The sequence below is a fragment of the Pezoporus flaviventris genome, unplaced genomic scaffold (genome assembly GCF_033815535.1).
Source record: "Pezoporus flaviventris isolate CSIRO_AGI_PZ_B2104156 unplaced genomic scaffold, CSIRO_AGI_Pfla_v1 ptg000015l, whole genome shotgun sequence".
In the NCBI taxonomy this organism is placed as follows: Eukaryota; Metazoa; Chordata; class Aves; order Psittaciformes; family Psittacidae; genus Pezoporus; species Pezoporus flaviventris.
Genome location: NW_026892563.1, coordinates 25,030,757 through 25,049,117, shown reverse-complemented (window position 1 = coordinate 25,049,117; position 18,361 = coordinate 25,030,757). Strand labels below are relative to the sequence as shown.

Below are 18,361 nucleotides of genomic sequence, written 5' to 3'. Positions count from 1 at the left end.
CCAGAACTTAAAATAAGAAGTCTAATTCCAGTGACAAAACCATGATCAAGACATAACTCTACTTGACTTCTCATTAAAACTATTTACAATGCTATGCAATTCACACTTGTACATCAACACGCATATTCTACAATTTGTACTTACAACCAACAAACCAACCTGTTCTCCAACACCTCCCCAAAAAAACCAATACTTAGCACGTAACTGTTTTATAATATTGGTTAGAAATGGAAAAGAAGAATGCAAGCTGTATCAGGATTACCAGCCATGTATACACTGACAAACAAGCTTTCTTAAATCTTTAGCTTAACCACCTCACTAGTAAATTTAATACCTGGTGCAAGACCCTCATTTACAGCTTACACTTTTGCAACTCTGACTAAATAGAACTGCTTCTGAACAGAGGTGACAGTCTTGAAACAAATCTTTGAAGCACTTTAACTATTTCTGAAGATATGAAAGATTTGAAAAGCCTGTTGCCACAAAAGCCACTGTCTACTAAATTCTGTTAAGGCTGTATAAGTGACCATCTACTGCTGATGACAACAATTCTCAAGTTGTAAATACGTACTTAATTAACGATGCTTTAATTGCAAAGTGCCTATCTTACTGATTCTGAGACCAGCAAGTAACATCATTAACTTCCTGTACAATTACTCAGACAACTAAGAAGCACAACAGCAATGCTAGACATTTGTTTTTAATTTTTCAGGAGTCAGATACAAAACATCATTGAGAGGGCAAGGGAGAAGGAACAGATCGCTCATCTTAATTTCCAAAACACTGATTCTGAATAAACCCAAATCTCCTCAGTTTAAAAAGTGCCAATATTTTCTAATTATTTCACTTTGCTACATTCTATTATGTTGAAGATACTCAAACTGAAGTACAGAAATGCTATACAACACTATATTCAAATGAAGTCAAGCAACACATGGATTTATTAAAAAAAAAAAAAGAAAGATTTATCCTTGCATCTGCAATCTGTGTCATTGCGACAGATATGGGAAAAGTTTTGCAGGCTGGGACTTGGTGTGACTGCCTCCAGCTTCTAGACCTTCCCTACTAATGCTCACAAAAGTTGCCACTGGAGGGAATGCAAATGAGTCCTAAGAGAGACCAGAAACAAAACAACAACTGTTTGTCAACCATTACACGCCCAAATTGTATTCTTTATGCTCATCAGGATTCTCAAGTTCTTAAGCATGCATGTAGGCCCACCGCGTACAGTGGGGCTACTCAAGTGGATAAAAATACTCACAAACCAAAGTGCATATACATAAGCAATCACTGGACAACACTCGGGGAATTATTGCCCAGTATCAAAGAAAAATAGGATTTAGGAAAGGGAACCAAGGGAGCAGATCCAAACAAAATGACAGCAGTGCTAAATGTCTACAAGCCACTGTAATGTAATATCTAATAATGATTATACTGTGACAGTCCCTTGCCGCAGAAGCTCAATTTGGATCTGTTTTATTTAAAAAGTAAAAGAGATTGTAACACAGTAAATTTTATTTAATCTTCTCTTTCATTCTGAAATTATATGTAAATCAAATTGTTCTCTATTTAGCAGCTACCTCCTAAACAAGTAGGCTAAATCTTCAGGGTTTATGAGCAAATTCCACACAAAAGGTTCAAATGCTACAAAAATACTTATTTCTTCTTGATCAGTACACTCTAAAAAAAAACAAAAAAACAAAAAAAACCCAAAAACAAAAATAAAAAAATTCTTACAGTAAAAGAGGTGGATTAGCTTGAAAATTTATCACTTAAAACATAATACTAAAAGGCTTGTACATAGCAGCCTGTTGTCCAACAGATTTGGCAAGAAAAAGCAGCAACCCCAAACCAATGAGACAAGGTAAATAACCCAGACAAATTATTTACCTTGAAAGCTGTCGCATTGGGAAAGCTCTCCCTTCAGGAGTCCAAGGATGCATTAATTTTCTTCCTTAACAATTCCATGCTTGATCTGAAAAAAACAGCAGAAATTGCCCTATGAAAGTCCACACATTAATTTTTCATATCCAGTATACTTGTACTTTCTTATTGTTGGTGCAATAGAAAGCAATGCTTAAATGGCTAGTAAGAACGCCAAATAACATTTCTATTCCAGAAGAAAAACATAACTCCAAACTTCAGAAATCAAAGCCTCTCAAACAAAACCATCAGTAACACAAGTAGAAACAAACGGCATTGTCTAGACTTGTATTGACTAAGTCAACAGTATTTCTGCAAGAACAAAATCCACGTTCAACCGATTCAAAGCCACTCTCTTCATTCAAACACCAGCTGTGACACAAAAGCCCTCCTTCCTATGCAGTAATAACTGCTTAACACTTCAAACTTGCACCTACAAACGTCAAAATCATAAAGAGCCCCTATTCTTTTAGATATATATACACACAAGGAAAAGAGCACAGTGTAACTGGTGAATGTAATGCTAAACACCGCAAAATTAGTTAGAAAAAAAATAAACCAGTAGAAATCACAATATTTGCTTTTGATACGTTTAGGAATTATACAGTACATAATATTATAGTTACGTTATTCATCACAAGTACCACCTGAAAAATTCTTCTCACCACTTCTCTACGATTACTAAGTTTTGCTAAAAGATGCAAACTTACAGCTAGCCCAGATCATTGTTATTTGCACTGCTTTTGCCTTGTTCTTGTGACAAGCCACACTATTAAAGAATATGTTAAATCTTGTGTCACCAAGTTACCACCCAAACAGCACATTTATTACACATAGAGTCAAATATAACTACAATAAAAATACATTTAAAGAAAAACAAACACCCCCCCAAACAAATGATGCATTAAAAAACATATATGTGTATATACATACGTATATATATATACACACACATATAACACACACTTTTTCTCCTGTTTGGTTCAACTTTCCCCTTCTCACAGTTCGCATAGCGAGAGCTCTCTCCTCTTTTCCACACCTTTAGCTTCTGTTCTCACAAAACTTGCATACAAAAGCTTTTTAAATACAGAATTTCTTTAGCATAGAGGACCCCACTGGTAGCTCTGGGCCCACAGGGTGGAGAGAGGCAGAGTGGGAAGCATGTGCACTGTGGACAGCCTTCAGCATTTCCCCTTGCCACAAAACCACCTCGGCTAATGCCACCTTAGTGAAAAATCACCTAACTCTGACCACTGCAATGTGTTTCATTAGGGAGGAACCAATATGAAAATATAGTAAATTAAATAATTAAAAAGAAAACCAAACAAACAAAACCCAAACCACCAACAGGTGTTGACAGATGGGTGGTCATCCAAAAGAAGACCTATTCAAAGCTTTGAAGTACATGAAATAACAAAGGCATGCTTGACTACTGCCAGCATCAAGACCTAACAAAAGCAACAGAGGTAATTAAGCTGAAAAAAAGTAGTCAATACTCTGAAATACTACATGTAGACAGTATTTCAAATCTTTCCCCTATGCACACCACAAAATAAAAAGTTTGCACCACAGAACAGTAGCAATCCTCAACATTTGGATTCAATTAAGGGGAAAAAAAAAAAGCTATCATTGCAGTCAAAACAAACATGGAAATGATACGTAGAGTAATGAAAGTGGTAATAAACATAGTTCAAAGCCTTTCCAATCCCATTTCACTGAAAGTGCAAACAAGCTGGATGTGAAATCTTTTGTGACCAAAGGAAAAATGGGAGAAGAGGTCCCTCAGAGCAGAAGGAAGCAGCACTTAAAAATATATATTCACCTTTTCAAGTCACACTAATTCGAGAAAAATGGTTAGTACCAGTATTTTTCTTCTATAGTATAGATGTAGACAAACTTTTTTTCCTGATCACTGCCAAATGGCTTTATTTAAGTAGTTCTACTTTCAACAGAAGACAAATTTGTATTTAATGGGAGGAAAACACAACAAACACCTCACACTGTATTGCCACCAGGGTCCACTGTATAGACAGGACTTCCTTTAGGTCAGCATTAGACAGCCTTTCCTGCATTGTCTCAAATGCAGGTTTAAAGGTCTGCAAGAGTTCAGAATGAGAGACACAAAAGAATTTGTTATTTCTGGAGGATAATTCCATATTCCTTCACTAATATTTTAAAATGAAGGAAGAAAAAAAAAAAAACACAACACTTTCCTAGAACAATACTTTATTCCCCAAAACTTCACCTCACTTGCTTTGCACACCTTAATAGTTTTTTTGAATGGTGAATTTTATATATATTATAAACTGCTGCAAGTGGGATAGGTGATGACATGAACATCATCAACAGAACAATCTCCTGGGGCAAGAATGGTCATTTCTTTCTACCTCGGAGGCAAGCCTTCCTTTCTATATCACTGAAAAAAGCCTTTTCAGTTTCCTTTCCCACTCCATTTTCTCAGTGGGGTGGGGCACAGAGAAGTAGAAACTCCATAGCCATGAATCTTAAAAAGTTCACTGTGAAAATACCAGCATCTGAGCAGCAGTACAACCTAGCACTAAGAAGAACAAAAATACTGCTCTTGCAAGCAAGGAAAACTACTTGGACACATTTTACAGCAGAAATTCACTAAACTCCTTATTTGTTTTCAAATAACAATTTCAGTTGAGACCAAAACACGTTTTACACCTAGCACTTGATCTCTCATTTCTCCCTTGTAATTTTCTTTCTCGACAGGGGGAAGAGCAGCCCACCAGAAATCTTCCCCCAAAACCCACTTTCTTTTCTACACTAAACTCAACCACTTAGAAACTGGTGACTAACAGAAGTTCTGTAGCTTCTGCTTTTAATCTGATTTTGTTTATAAGGAAAATTGGTTTTCCTCTGCTGAAGACAGTGGTATTTAGAAATAAGTGTCATGAAAACAGAGCTTCTCTCAAGACAAGCAACTAAACAGGAGCAATGAACTCCAGTAACAATTTAAGCATGAAAAGACTATGCCAGGAGGGGGCTGACCCAAACTATGATGGCTAGCAACAACTTCTTCCTCTTCCGACACATGAATGATTTATTTACATGAGTCTTAGTTCCAATTCTCCTTCTTCAACTATCAAGCCAAGCGACCTGCAACAGACAGCAAATAAATTACCAAATTAATTCTTTCAAGTGCTAAATAGGCCTGTTAACATTTCTAAGTATTTGAAATAAATAATCCAGAAACACTGAAGCCCAGGCATTCATCTTTACCAAAAGAATTCTGCCTGCTTCTCCTCAGGCAGATCTTCCCACCAAAGAACGAAAGAAAGTTCTTACACAGCCACAGACATCCACCTGAAGTACTGCCTGCCACCCATACTGCCTTCTTTTCTAACTGCATTTTCAAATGCAGCTAGCAAAACCTTAACACCATAATAGCCAAAAGCAATGACACAAGCCTTTTAAATACTTGCCTCAGTTTTCTTCACATTTGCAACAGGCAGGCCAACACAGTTCAGATAGTTACTGTTATCATTTTGGCCTACTGGCAGGAAGAGTGAGCAAACCACAAACACTGCTGCCATTAACCTTTATGTCTTTAGTTTAAGACTGTTTAGACAGACTGTCAAGTTTATGTTTTTTATCTGTCTTACACATTTGTGCATATTCTTTCATACCTTTTCCTCCTGCTCAGTCTTCATTCCCTACCTACATTATCTTTTCACTTGCCTGTCATTAAACCCCTGCTGAGCAATAATGACTCATCCTTCAAAATTTGCACTTCTTTTCCCAAAAGGGTATTTATCCTTTTTTAATCCATAGGATAGTTACCCTATTTATCCCACCTATTGCTCATCATCCAGCATGTGTCACCCAGCAGCAAAGGGGCTTGTGCCCCCACAGCAGGCACCCAGCTGGGATCCCCACACTCTCCCCGGTCTGTGCTCTGGACTCCCTCTGCTCCCTGTACGTTCACATACAGGGGAAAAAAAACCCACAAGCCACTTGGGTTTTGAGGTTCAGGCAAGTTCCAATGAGTTATTCTAAACTGAACAAAATATTAGCCTTCACATCATCTCAGATAGCCCTACAAGGAGGTGTCAAGCTCAGCCCTTGAGCAAGGCAGCTGACTGTGGGAAATGCAACTCCTTGGCTTTGCCTTGGGCAGGTTTATACATGTGCTCGGCACAACACAAAAAGAGTTTATCTTTTGATTTAGTAGTGTCCTGCAATGTCACTGGTAAAATTAACAGCGCTCTCAACACTAACAATAATACAGCTGGTATGACAGAAACCTTATGCCAATGTTCAAAGCCAGAAAAAGAAAGTTAGCTCTGAAAAGACAAAACAAGCTTTAAGCAAGCAAGCTGTTGTCAATTTTTAAGCCAATCCCATTAGGTTTTTAAGCAAAACCTACAGGTAAATATGATCACTATAAACTTCATTCATGTTTGAGTTCTACAACATTTACTCAATCACTTAAAAAAAAAACAAAACAACCACAAAACAACAAAAACACATCTACCCTAAACACAGTTATCAAACACCGCAGGTGACGCAGCCAACATTTGAATCACCCATTTGAGTTTACAATATAAAAACATTAGTTCACTTTTACTACTTTATCAACATAGTCTTTATGATCATAATAAATTTTGGTTAGTGCATCTCTCACTGCAGAAAAAGAAACAAGTATGGGGAGCAGAGAGGAAAAATGTGTTTCCACCTGGTAATTTCCTACCCCAAGACTAAGCAAGGGGAAAAAATTAAAATCCTGCCAGTACAGTTTGGCATTTGACAGCATCTTGTACTTGGTGCAGGCATAGTTCTATGCAAATCTGAATGCTATTGACAGCTCTCACTCATCAGGTAACTCGGCACTGTAGTCCAGGCTAAGAGGTCAGCTTTCACTCCTAGCTGGAACAGCCAGTCACTGCACATTAGTTCTTCCACCTCATTCCATAGAAGCAGCATTTCACTCACAATAAACTTGCTGCCTTGCTTTGAAGTCAACATCAATTCTATCTCAAGAGACCACTGATAAAATAACAAGTCAGACTTCTCAACCACAAGTTCAAGAAGACAGCAGAAGTTCCAAACCTGCCTGAACATTGTTTGGACAAGAACTTTTGCTCTCAGAGATGTCAAATCTTGCTGTCCATACAGCAACAATTACTCAGCTGCCATTAAATCCGATTTTAACCACTAGATATCCTCAGCTCAGAAGGCTTTGGTCATATGGCATCTTAATGTGCCACTTCCCAGTGTGTTCAGCTAGCCCTAGAAACAGTAAATCGTATTTGAATATTAAAGAAAAGTGTTTTCTACCACTCACTCAAGGATATGCTACCTCCTTTCCACAAGTGACTGCTTCTCCACAGGTCTTTGCAGACTGGATTTGCACTCTTTGTTAAATAAAGCTTTACGGTATCTCTGAACATTTATAGTGCCATGACTCAGTTAAATTCTAATCAGCCTGCGAGCTGTCAGACACTGCAGGCAGGTCCCCTCAAAATAAAACAAGGAATGATATATAGTCTCCAGATTCCAGAAAGATGAGGCAGGAAGGGACAACTTCCACTTCAGCTTTCCTAACAACTTAACCCCAAAGCAAGAAATCCTACCAGATCTTCAACATGCCTCAAGCATTTTAGCTTATGACTTACTGAAATTAAAAATCTAATAAATCATCAGAATCCACGGTGCAAAATCCACAAGAGGTGCAGCACAGACACGAGGCTGTTTGCACCTGACAAAGCTGTCCCTTATTTTGCCCACACTAGGCTTCTTTAGGTTTCACCACTTTCCAACTTAAATCATCTACTGACACTTAAAAAAAAACAGCCTCAAACAACACGTTCCGTGGGGAGAAAAGGGGAGAGGGCGGCAATTAAAACGGAAAATAAAAATCACCTTTAAAGGGCTTCAGGGACACAAAAACACGTCTGGAAAAAGTAACCTTTAGTCTAGAAGGGAAACAGCGACGTCCCTAAGGAGCCCGAGGCGATGAGAAGGCATCTTTGGGGGAAGCAGGGAGCCTAGCGCCTGTCACCGACAAGAGGCGACAGAAAAAGCACCTCGGGCACCGGCCGCTAGCCCGCAGGTCAAGGCGGGGCGGGCGGTGGCACACAGCCGGGGGGAGGCGAAAAGGGCCCGTGGCCTTGCCCGCAGCTGCCTGGAGAGCAGCTGGGCGGCAGCGAGGGGTGGCGGGCGAGGCGGCGGGGCCGGCTCTGCCTCCCCGCACCACGAGCGGCCGCCGCAGCCGCTGCGCACAGAGCTTGCGGCTCCTTAAATACTTCAAACGCACACCGGGAAAAGAAGGAGCAGGAGGGTGTCCCTCCAGAACGGCGACCCCGGCTTGCAGCCAGCGCTCGGGAAAACACTTGAGGGTCTCGGGGGGAAAGACTAATAACTTTTCCGTCCCTCCCGCTCCCCCAGGCCCACCCTGCCCAGCCAAACTTTCAGCTCGGACCGGCTGTGCGGGGTGCCGGAGGAGCGGCCGTCACCGGAAACAGCCCCCGCCACCGCCAGCCCCGCGCCTGGCTCACCCCGGCATTGTTCCCCGCCGCCGCCGCCCGGCAGCGCGGCCCGACCCTCCCCGCTCGGCCATTTCCCCGCCAGCCAGCGCGGCTGCCGGCAGCGGAGCGCCGCACTCACCCTGCAGCGGGTCCGCGCACCATCTCCCCTCTCCCTCAGCGGCAGCGGCGGCTCCTCCCGGGCGGACTGCCTGGTACCTCCAGGAGAGGCTCCGGCGGCGGCTCCCGCGAAGGCAACGGGCACACACACACACACACACACCGCCCCGGCGGCCGGAGCGGAGAGGAGCAGCGGCGGCTCCCGGAGCCGAGGACCGCGGCTGGCTTCCCCGGCTGCAGGACAGGACAGGACAGGACAGGACAGGACGCGCCGCCTCTCTCCCACACGCCTCCCCCCGCGTCCGTCCGTCCGTCTCTCTGCTTGTGCGCCCGTCACCCCCTCCCGGCCCCGCGCACATACACAACAAGCTCCTCTCCTGTCCTCTCCGCGGCTCGGGGCTCTGCTGCAATGCCTGCGAGGCTGACTTTCAAAGCCTAACCCGCAGTCGTGATCCTCCCCGCCTTCCACCTCGCCCGCCGCGGCACAGCCCAGCCCCGGCCCCTCCCCGCGCCGCGCCATTCATCTCGCCGGCCAACTTTCTTAACCCTTTTCTAACACGCAGCGAACGGAGGGCGGGGAGAGGAGGGCACGGTGCCGGGGGGAAGGAGGATGAGCCCCCGTCCCTCCCGGGGCCGAGGTGGCGGGGCCGGCAGCCGCTGAGTGCGGCGCACGTAGGCAGCTCGCGTAGCCTCCTGCTCTCTCTAATTAATCCAACTGAAGGCGCAGAGCCCCCGGGAAACAAACTTAGGAGCGATAGCACTGGAGGACTCGTATTTAATGAAAACAGGGGTGGCTTAATAACACCTTTTTTTTTTTCTTTTTTTTTTTTTTTTTTTTCCTTCCCTTGGGGTGGCCTAACGGGGGGGCGGGCCGCTTGCAGGCGTTACTATTTCTCGTCGCTTTAAAGCTGGTATTTTCATGCTTTTCTCCGAAAAACATGCGCTAGAAACTTTCTTTTCCTTTTTTCTCTCTGAACGAGAACCCGAGAAGATCCCGCCAGCGCACGGCCGCTGCCCCAGCACCTGCGGCTACTCCCGGCCGGGCCCTGCTTCCATCCTTGCCACCCTCCCTGCCTCCATCCCCCCTTGGCTCCCTGTCTCCCTACCCCAGCCCTGCCCTCATGGCTCCGGGCGCGTCTCCGTTACCCCCTCGGCCTCCGCGCCCTGGAGAGGGGACAGTCCTTGAACAGGGACGGCGCCGGTGTCTCGGGCTGGGGAGAGGATGCCCGGCTCCCCTCCCCCAGAAGCAGTTCGGGAATCGGGTGCAGAACGGCTGCTCGCACCCGTGCTGTTCGCTCACGTGTCAATAAATACAGTTCGGGAGGAAGCCCAGCCTTGGGCTGAGCTTTCCAGGAGAGTCAGCCCTCCATTTTGGTAGGTGGCATCCCCACAACCTCTGCTGTCAGAAATGGCACGGTATGTCAAGTTGCTCTTTAGAATTCATTCCCACCAAAGAGGAGAGTAGTGGCTGAGCTTGGCTGTATAGGCAAAGCTACAAAGTGTGTGTGACCTTTACTACATCTTTCTATGTGCCTGTGTCTCGGCACTTTGCATGGTGTTTGCCAAATGCATTACAGAATACTTTGTGATACTTCTAGAAGTTAAAGACTGAGGAAAAGAGCCTAATTTGTTTACAAATCGCTTATAAATTGTGTGATGGTATCTGCATTAACATGCGCCAACATTCTAAAGCTAAAAAAAATTATAAATGGTTCATTTGACCATTTTTTTTTAGTAAAAGAGTAATATAGTTAACATACAGCTCTCCACTTTATAGAACACAAAAGAGTCATGTTTGTGGAAAGAAAGTAAAATTAACCTAGAGATACATGAATGAAAATAAATATGGGAATGTTAAGAAAAACATCTTTCACTTCAGGATGTACAGACTGTGTACAGGCTTACAGCAGAGCTAGTAATGTGTTACTTGACCTATTTTTTTAAGCCAATGAAAGATTTAGGTTAACTTCATCATTCTGTGTTTTTAACCACTTTCTTCCAGAAACACAGCAGCATTTTCTAAAGCTGCTGCATGTCACAGTGTCTATACAAGAGTCTCTTGTTTTGAGAACATTTCATAATATAGCCTGATCATACTTGCATTAAAACAATGTTTTGTTCATTTTCATAGTAGGCTCATCAGCAAATTCTTATCGTAAAAAAAAAAAAGATCTTTAAGTTTTTATTTCATGAAGAATCTTTATCTCAAAAATTTTTCAATGCTAAGCAACTGAATTAGCTGGGGAAAAGAATTTTTCATTTCATTATTCCAGCAATTTAGCTGCTATTTCAATCAAGAGTGTCTGTAGTAGAGACCGCTTTCATTCTTAACCTTAGGAAATGTGTTGCACAGACGAGAGACCTACAAAATGAGGAATCTTGGGCAAGCAACAGAAAAATATGCTCATGGAGTATTTGTTCAAATCGTTATTGTTAGTTAACCTAGTTGCCTGAGGACACAAGTTTTGATATGGTACTATCAACTGAGACTGTATTAAATAATACAATGTATGACTTAGGAGGTTATCTCCAACACTAATGTTCATATCACACTGAGTTGTGCCACTTGCTCATATTTAAAGTATGGGAATTCAAACAGTATACAAAATAAATACACTGTACATGTAAATGAAAGATTCCATCACACAGTGAATTCAGCCTCTCAAGAAATATGAAAGTACTGATGTGTATTTGTTGGTTCTTCCTGTGCAGTCCTCAACCAAACTTGAACACACACTGACTCTCCAAGCGTGAAGGATGTGCATCTACCGATGTTACCCACCTATCTATGATCTGTGGGTGGTGTCTATACCTTCACTTTGTTATAGATGTCCCAAAAGGGGACTCTTTTCAGTTTTTTTCTTTGAGGAGAATTCATCACTCTATGGTGCCTGTAAATGGAAGGCAAATTATGACAGGAAAATGTAAACAACCTTTTGATTGCTCTTGGAAGAGAAAAACACCTTTATAGAGGTTGTATTAGAACTCATTTCCAGAATTGCAAGCACTTAATGGAGAGCTGTTGCTGCTGTACTTTGGTAATTTCAGTGAACCACTTCTTTTTATGTTTATAAAAATACATAATGGTACACACATACCCTCTTTACAATTGCTAATAGGAAATCTCAAGACAGAACGGTACATTTTTACCCCAGTAGGAATTCTGTCAAAATCAAATTATAATTGTGATTCTGACATTCTTGAAGTACAAAATTAATCTGTGACCATTTCAAAAATAGTTAAATAAATAGTTGATGTACACCCAACTTTTTTTTTTTTGACAACTTGGAGAGTTACTATAATGCATTTTAAAAAAGCTGAACAAAGCTACAGTTCCCGTAACAAACTTTGTCTTTGTCTTGCTGAAATAAAACACACAGGTCTGTGCCATGAGGTAACAAGACACATATTCATTTAAAAAAGAAAATGCTATTACATGTTTCCCAAACATTTTAAAGCTAATGCTAGCCTATTTTAAATCACATAAAGTGCTTTGAAGAGCTTGGGAGAACTACAGTTGCTCTTATTTTGATTTTTCTTTAAGGCTTTCTCAGCCCCTCAAAAGACCTACAGCTCTGAAACTACCTTTTCCAATCAAAATAATTAAGGCCTTGCTTTATGGCATCCAGTCATGATGTGAAAAGCTTAGGATGTGGTCAAGAAGCTTTACAGAAACTGATGTCCGGACTGATTCTTCCTCTAAAACAGTTTGTCAGCCTTACATAGACAAATAATGAAATTCTATCCTTGACTCAGCCTAGTTCAATTCATGTAATATGTCACATTACCCACTGTTTCGAAGATGCCTTCACAGAGGATTAATTCACCTGTATTTCAGAACTTCTGTAGGTACACAAAAAAAAATAGAAACATTATGATTTTTATTTATTCAATAATTGACTTTAGAGCAGGATTGCGTAGATAAACAATAATTATGTATCAATCAGTGTGCATCCATAAATCTGAAGCAGTAAGGTGGAAAAGTCTGCCTTTCTTCAGAAGTACTATTTAGGATTAACTGAATTTAATGGAAACACTATGAGTGCTATCTGGGAAAACTCTTCCAGGGCAAGGGTTTTTTGCAGGGTATACCATAGCTCATACCCTCTTTTGTTCATGACAGCAGCAAATCTGCAACTGTTGGAGATGGAGTTGAATTACACAATAATATGTAAAGGGAAGAGTAATTTACTCTGTGTAACTGAGTACATACCGCTTGTTACTTACATACCTACTTTTAAAATGATGAAGGTGTTTGTATGCCTGTGTAACTCGTATCATTCCTTACTGCAATTGTTTGCCACTTCTTTTATTACACTGGTTACTTATATTTTTACAAGTACTTTGAAGCGGACCATCTGAATTAGAGCCTCAAGGTTTTGGTTTAGGGTTTTTTCTGAATTATTTAAAAGTATACTTCAGGCCATGACTATTTGATCTAAGAGTAATAAGCAAAGGACCAGATGCTGGAGTCTTTCCAATTACAAAAACGTTTAAAGACAGCTGTACCATATAAACGCTCATGTAGGAATCATATGCTTGCAGCATCTGCTGAGTTTTGGCCATGCCTCTAAGATGCTGTATCTGTTCTGAGGCATGAGCTAGGGTGAAGCTTACTTTCCCATATGCTTTTTCTTGGGGTGGAGGTCCTTAGACCATAGGCAGGAGCTACCTCTGAGTCTTCTATTTGGTGCCAAGAAATAAATACTACTTTCAGCCCTGTGACACCTTTCATGGGAGAATCATAGGGGCATGTGCTAAGTTGATAAGACTGCTTTGTATTTATTATTTTACAAGACAAAAATACGGGTGTTTTTAGCCAGAAGAACACATCCTGTACTTGTGAATTTTCTGCAATTCCATCCCACTCTCACAAACAAACATGTAAAATGCACTTCTGAGAACACTGCTCTGATGAGTCACGTTCCTGGTAGTGCGAAGGCACATCCAGAAAATAACCAGCCCGGAGACACTACTTCCAATCTGATGCAAGAAAGTACTGGTAGAGCAGGTATAACACTGTGAAAATACTGTTACTACTTGTGGGTTGATGGCGATGCAAACATATCATTTGAGAAGGTCACACACATGTAGCTGAAACCATTCAGAACATATATTTTCCTTCCAGACTTCATACTTTTTTCTTTGACAAAGATGTACCCCATCTCAGTGATAAGAAATTGAATGAGGACTGAAGAATCGTGCCCTCTCTCACAATCTGCATTCAGAAGTTACTCTCAGTTACAGTGTTGTTTCACAGCCTTGTTTTCCTGGCTGTCTAACGTGAAATCTGGATAACCCTTTCTTGCAGATCTCATGATGACACAAGCCATGTTGTTGAAACAGCATGTTCTAAAATAAAATGAACAGTACGTTCAAATTATACATGCAGCGATCTGGCAGCCAGTACCACACTGCAAATGAATAAAGTTCTGGAAAGGACCATAAGGAAGCAGCTAAAAAAAATGAAGCTGAAGTGTCCTGTGTTTGCCCTTCAAAATAATACAGGTACTGGGCAAATGTTTTACAATATATGATCACTTTAATTATATATTAAAATTGCAATAATATTCTTCAGTGCAAATGATCTTAAGTGCTCTGACTCAAGTAAATGAAACTGCTGTGTTAAGCTAAACTGTATCTCATGTATTTTTATTAAATATATTTACCACTCCACATATTATCTTATGAACAAGACAAACTTTGACAGAAAACCAATAACATAAAATACAAGTTATTTTAATACACTTAAGCTATGGTTCTACCCATCCACTAACTTGGAACATTTGCTTGGGTTACATTAAGTCAGAGGTTTTATTTCTTTATTTTTTTTCTCCTTCTGTAAGGAAAAATAATAAATCATAGCTTATTTTATTTAACAACAAAGGTAAAATAGACAAGTCCTGATTTATTTTACCTGATTTTGGTTACACCAGATGTAAAGTAAGTATCAAATTTCTACAGTGGGACAGGGCACCTTACTTTAACCGGCTTGGTCCCTATACCTCATGAGAATGGATAAATTATTGATGAAATACACAATAACAATATTTAAATGACAAAGCAGCATCTTACCTTTTCTATTCATCTGTAATATTTCTTTTTTCTAAGTAAGTTGCTGATCGTTTCCTTTCTTTCTTTCATTGTAAGATTTGGAGAGGTGAAGGAAAGAGACTGGCCTCAGAAGATTACTGGAATTCAGAAGTACTAAACATCTTTATGATTTTGTTGTTTTATAATGAAAAGAAAAATATATTATTTAGTAAACACCCACACTTAGCAATTTTCACATATGCACAAAAAAAAACATAATGGAAAGAGAAAGGATATGTGCTACTACCCAACAGTAGTAGGATTTCCTAACATCACTCATGAAATCCCTCAGAAAAGTACTAAGTAAGTAATTCTGAAAGAACATCTGGTTTCTAGGGCTAAGTATTTAAAAGGTGACTGTTTGGAAAACATGGGCCCAGTTCTGAGATTTAAATATTCTCAAAAAATTTATGCTTATCTATGTGTCATCACAGATTTAGTCATGAGTGATTACTACTTCTGTTTACCTACAGATGTCTAATGGTATAATCCATTTAAACTGGGTATCAAAAAAATTAAGGAACTCCAGCCACTGGACCATGTAAGCTTAGATAAGTTTCTGCTTGATTGTATTTTATGTTATTAATTTATCAGAATAATATTAGCTGAGCTTTTATAACTGATCCAACTATATATCTTTGAATATTTTTATTAGCATACAAATATCTAGGTTTTATTAGGAGACATTAACTTCACTAAATGTTAAGATGTATAACAAACCCAGCTTTGATGCTGTTGATCATCATACCAGTATTTTATATATGATGTAAAGCTGGCAGAGGCACAGGAGTGATTCAGCTCACCATGAACCAGATAGCAATAGCTGTGTTCAGATAAGTTACATCCCTCATAGAGCTGGGAAATTTCTCTTGCCACCCTTTTTGTATATATTTTAGAGAACTTTATATATAAACTTTATATATTTAGAGAACTGCGTAGCTGAGGTTACTCATGCTTTGAAGGAGTAAGAACATGGGGATACTTCCATATATAAACAGCAGATACTATAACCTGTTTCTACAGATATTATTCCAATTTTAAAATAATTGCATCTTTTTTCTTTGATATATAATTAAAAAATCCATGAAAATTTATTCTGAGTTTTGATGACTTAGCACAGAGAATATGTGGGTTACATTCTTCATTTGAACAACATCCATTTTGCTGCATTACAATGGCCAAAGCAACTTTTAAAAAAGTAAAATCTTGAGTAGAGAAAAAGAATTACATTTTGTGAATAGTTTGAAAGTGTTATTTCATGTTTATTTGCATTGAGAAGCAACACTAAATCCTCCAAAATTATTATAAATATTGCCAACTGTACAATTCATTTGGAAAGCCAAGACCTTAATGTTGTTTTCTTAATAAAATACTCCAAGAAGCCTGAACTTGGAAGTCCCTCTTAAGAGGGAGGAGAATTTTGTACTCCTAGGGATTCCTGCTTCTTCCTTCCTCCCCCATCTGAGGAATCAGATGGTCAAGCAGCAGGAAAAAGAAATATTTCAAATGGTTTCATGTTGAATTTTGTCTAATTTGATGCTGTGCCTACTTTTGGTTTGTTTTGTTTTGTTGTTTTGTTTAAACAGAATACTCTCATTCCATACGAAATACAAATGAATAAATGTTTTTCTGACAAACCCTATTTAAAATTACTCCATTCCTTAAAATCCCTTCTTTAATATAAATGATACAAGAACTCTTGATACATCGGCTCTTTAACACTATTGCTAATTTTCTTAATGGAAAGGTAAGGACTCACAGGACTCCTTACAGGTTTATTCTAAAATATGTTATGTTCTATATCCCTATATCCCTAATAACTTTTAAATATATACCAGCAGAAATATACAAAAAATGTTCCTTGAAAAAAATTTCAGAAGAAAAAAGTGTCTGTGTGGTTAGTCTAGAGCAGATTTAAACAGATTGAAAACATGATCACTATTCACAATTATTTAACAAATAATTAATAAGTAGATACATTTGCCAGGTTGACATAGTATAAATTAATTAAAACCATAAACATTTCTTCAGCTCTCCCAAGCCATTTTATGCACTAGTTATTTGTAATTTTCTACTCATGCTATCTGATTGATGTTTGTTCATGTGGATGCTTAAAGAAAGCTAATAAATGAAGCAACAATTCAGATGAATTCTTGGCTTTTTGAAACAAATACTTTCATGTATTTCCCTAGTTATTCTTTTGGTTGTAAATAGTTTTTGTTCACTTCTTTTCTATATAGAAAAGGAAAATGCAGAAACAATTTACTATGATTCTCACTATTCTGTACAGAAATTCTCTTTCCCAGTATCAGAGATCTACTGTGATTCCAGTAATAAGCTGTAATAGGATTTGTGAGTAAAACACAGTGTAAATCATGACATGAAGACATGCAATTCTGTTTTCTATGACTCATCAGCTTTTTCACAGTTACCACCTTCATATATATATATATATATATAACCGTTGTTTTTGTTTTAGTTTTTTAAATTGTGGATTAAAAGAGAAGGATATTCAGCCTTTCTTCCTATAACACAGCTGTTCTCTTACAAGTTTTCATTCCTTCTTTTCCCTGTCTCTTCATTGAGAGTTAAAATATCAGTGGACTGATATTCAACTGAATTTTTGTCAACATTCTCCAATCCTGCCAGAATGCTTCTAGTAGCAAGAAAATCTGTAAACCAGAAGATTACAAGTAAACTGTTAAATGCTTTATCAAATTCTTTAAAATTGGTAAAAATCAGATTTGCAGAATGTTTCACTCAATTGTTGTGATTGTCTTCTAGTCTCTTCTGTGGTTAAATGAGAAATATTAACAATATTGCACAAATTCCGTTTGTTATATTGAAAAAAGAGCTGTATTGAAACACAACACAAAGCAAAAACTCCCTCTATGAACTACTGTCTTATTTTGCATCCCCATAATCCAGCATCACCAAAGTACATTAAAGGTTTGCCATTGGCTTCAGTGAGTATGAAATTAAATTCTCTATTTTGGGTGGGGTTTTTACCATTTAAAATTTTCAGCAAGACAGAATTGAGCTCTAAGCTTCCCCTGAAGACAGGGTCCCATTCTCCAGCTACTCTCATTTTGCTAGATCTTAATGTTCTTCTTGAATGCCTGAGAAACTTTATCTTCCTGTTTGGCACAGTTCTAAATTGGCTTAAATCATATTTATCCAACAGTTACCTGCATTATATTTTCAAGGGTAATTTGTGTCCTTTTAGAGCATTTATTTCTCGTGCTCTGTAGGGTTCCATTTTGGCCCTCTTCTTACTCAGCAGTCCGAAGCTGCCTGTATACAGGGCTGTTCATTGGCATGATGCTGGGTTTCATTTCTATGCTGACAAGACAGAGGTCTATTTGTCAACCAAACCAGCAATTTCAAACTATGTTATTACCATATTGACAAGCTGGTGGCTATAAAAGCTTCTACGAGCACCTATTTTCTTCAGTTAAAATCAGACAAAACTGAGATGTTCATGGCTGGCTCATGCCGTCAACCCAAACCCACTTGAACTTCTAACCCATCTTTAAAATTCAACCCAGGTTCATTGGTTAAAAACCTTAGGTGGTTTTTGATTGCAAGCTCTTCTTTCAGGATTGCAGTTAAAAGATTAAGGCTTCATATCATTAGTTGAAATAAATGTGCTTTGCTTATTGCTCATTCATGCTTTTATGTTCCCTGGATTAGATTATTTTAATGCCCTGCTTACTGATCTGCCGATGAGACTG

The 18,361-nt window shown here is 39.4% G+C and overlaps 1 protein-coding gene across 11 annotated transcripts in view; it reads right to left on the bottom strand.

Annotated features, from left to right (window-relative positions):
- Positions 1 to 18,361, bottom strand: part of NRIP1 (nuclear receptor interacting protein 1) — a 141,064-nt gene that overhangs the window by 67,008 nt on the left and 55,695 nt on the right. For 9 of the 11 annotated variants that reach the window (XM_061453783.1, XM_061453784.1, XM_061453786.1 and 6 more), the window contains one exon: positions 1,891 to 1,975. The gene's annotated coding sequence lies outside the window, so the exon portion shown is untranslated. Of the gene's footprint in view, positions 1 to 1,890; positions 1,976 to 8,556; positions 8,659 to 18,361 lie in introns of those variants that run through there. The other 2 variants (XM_061453791.1, XM_061453782.1) reach the window with 1 other exon arrangement.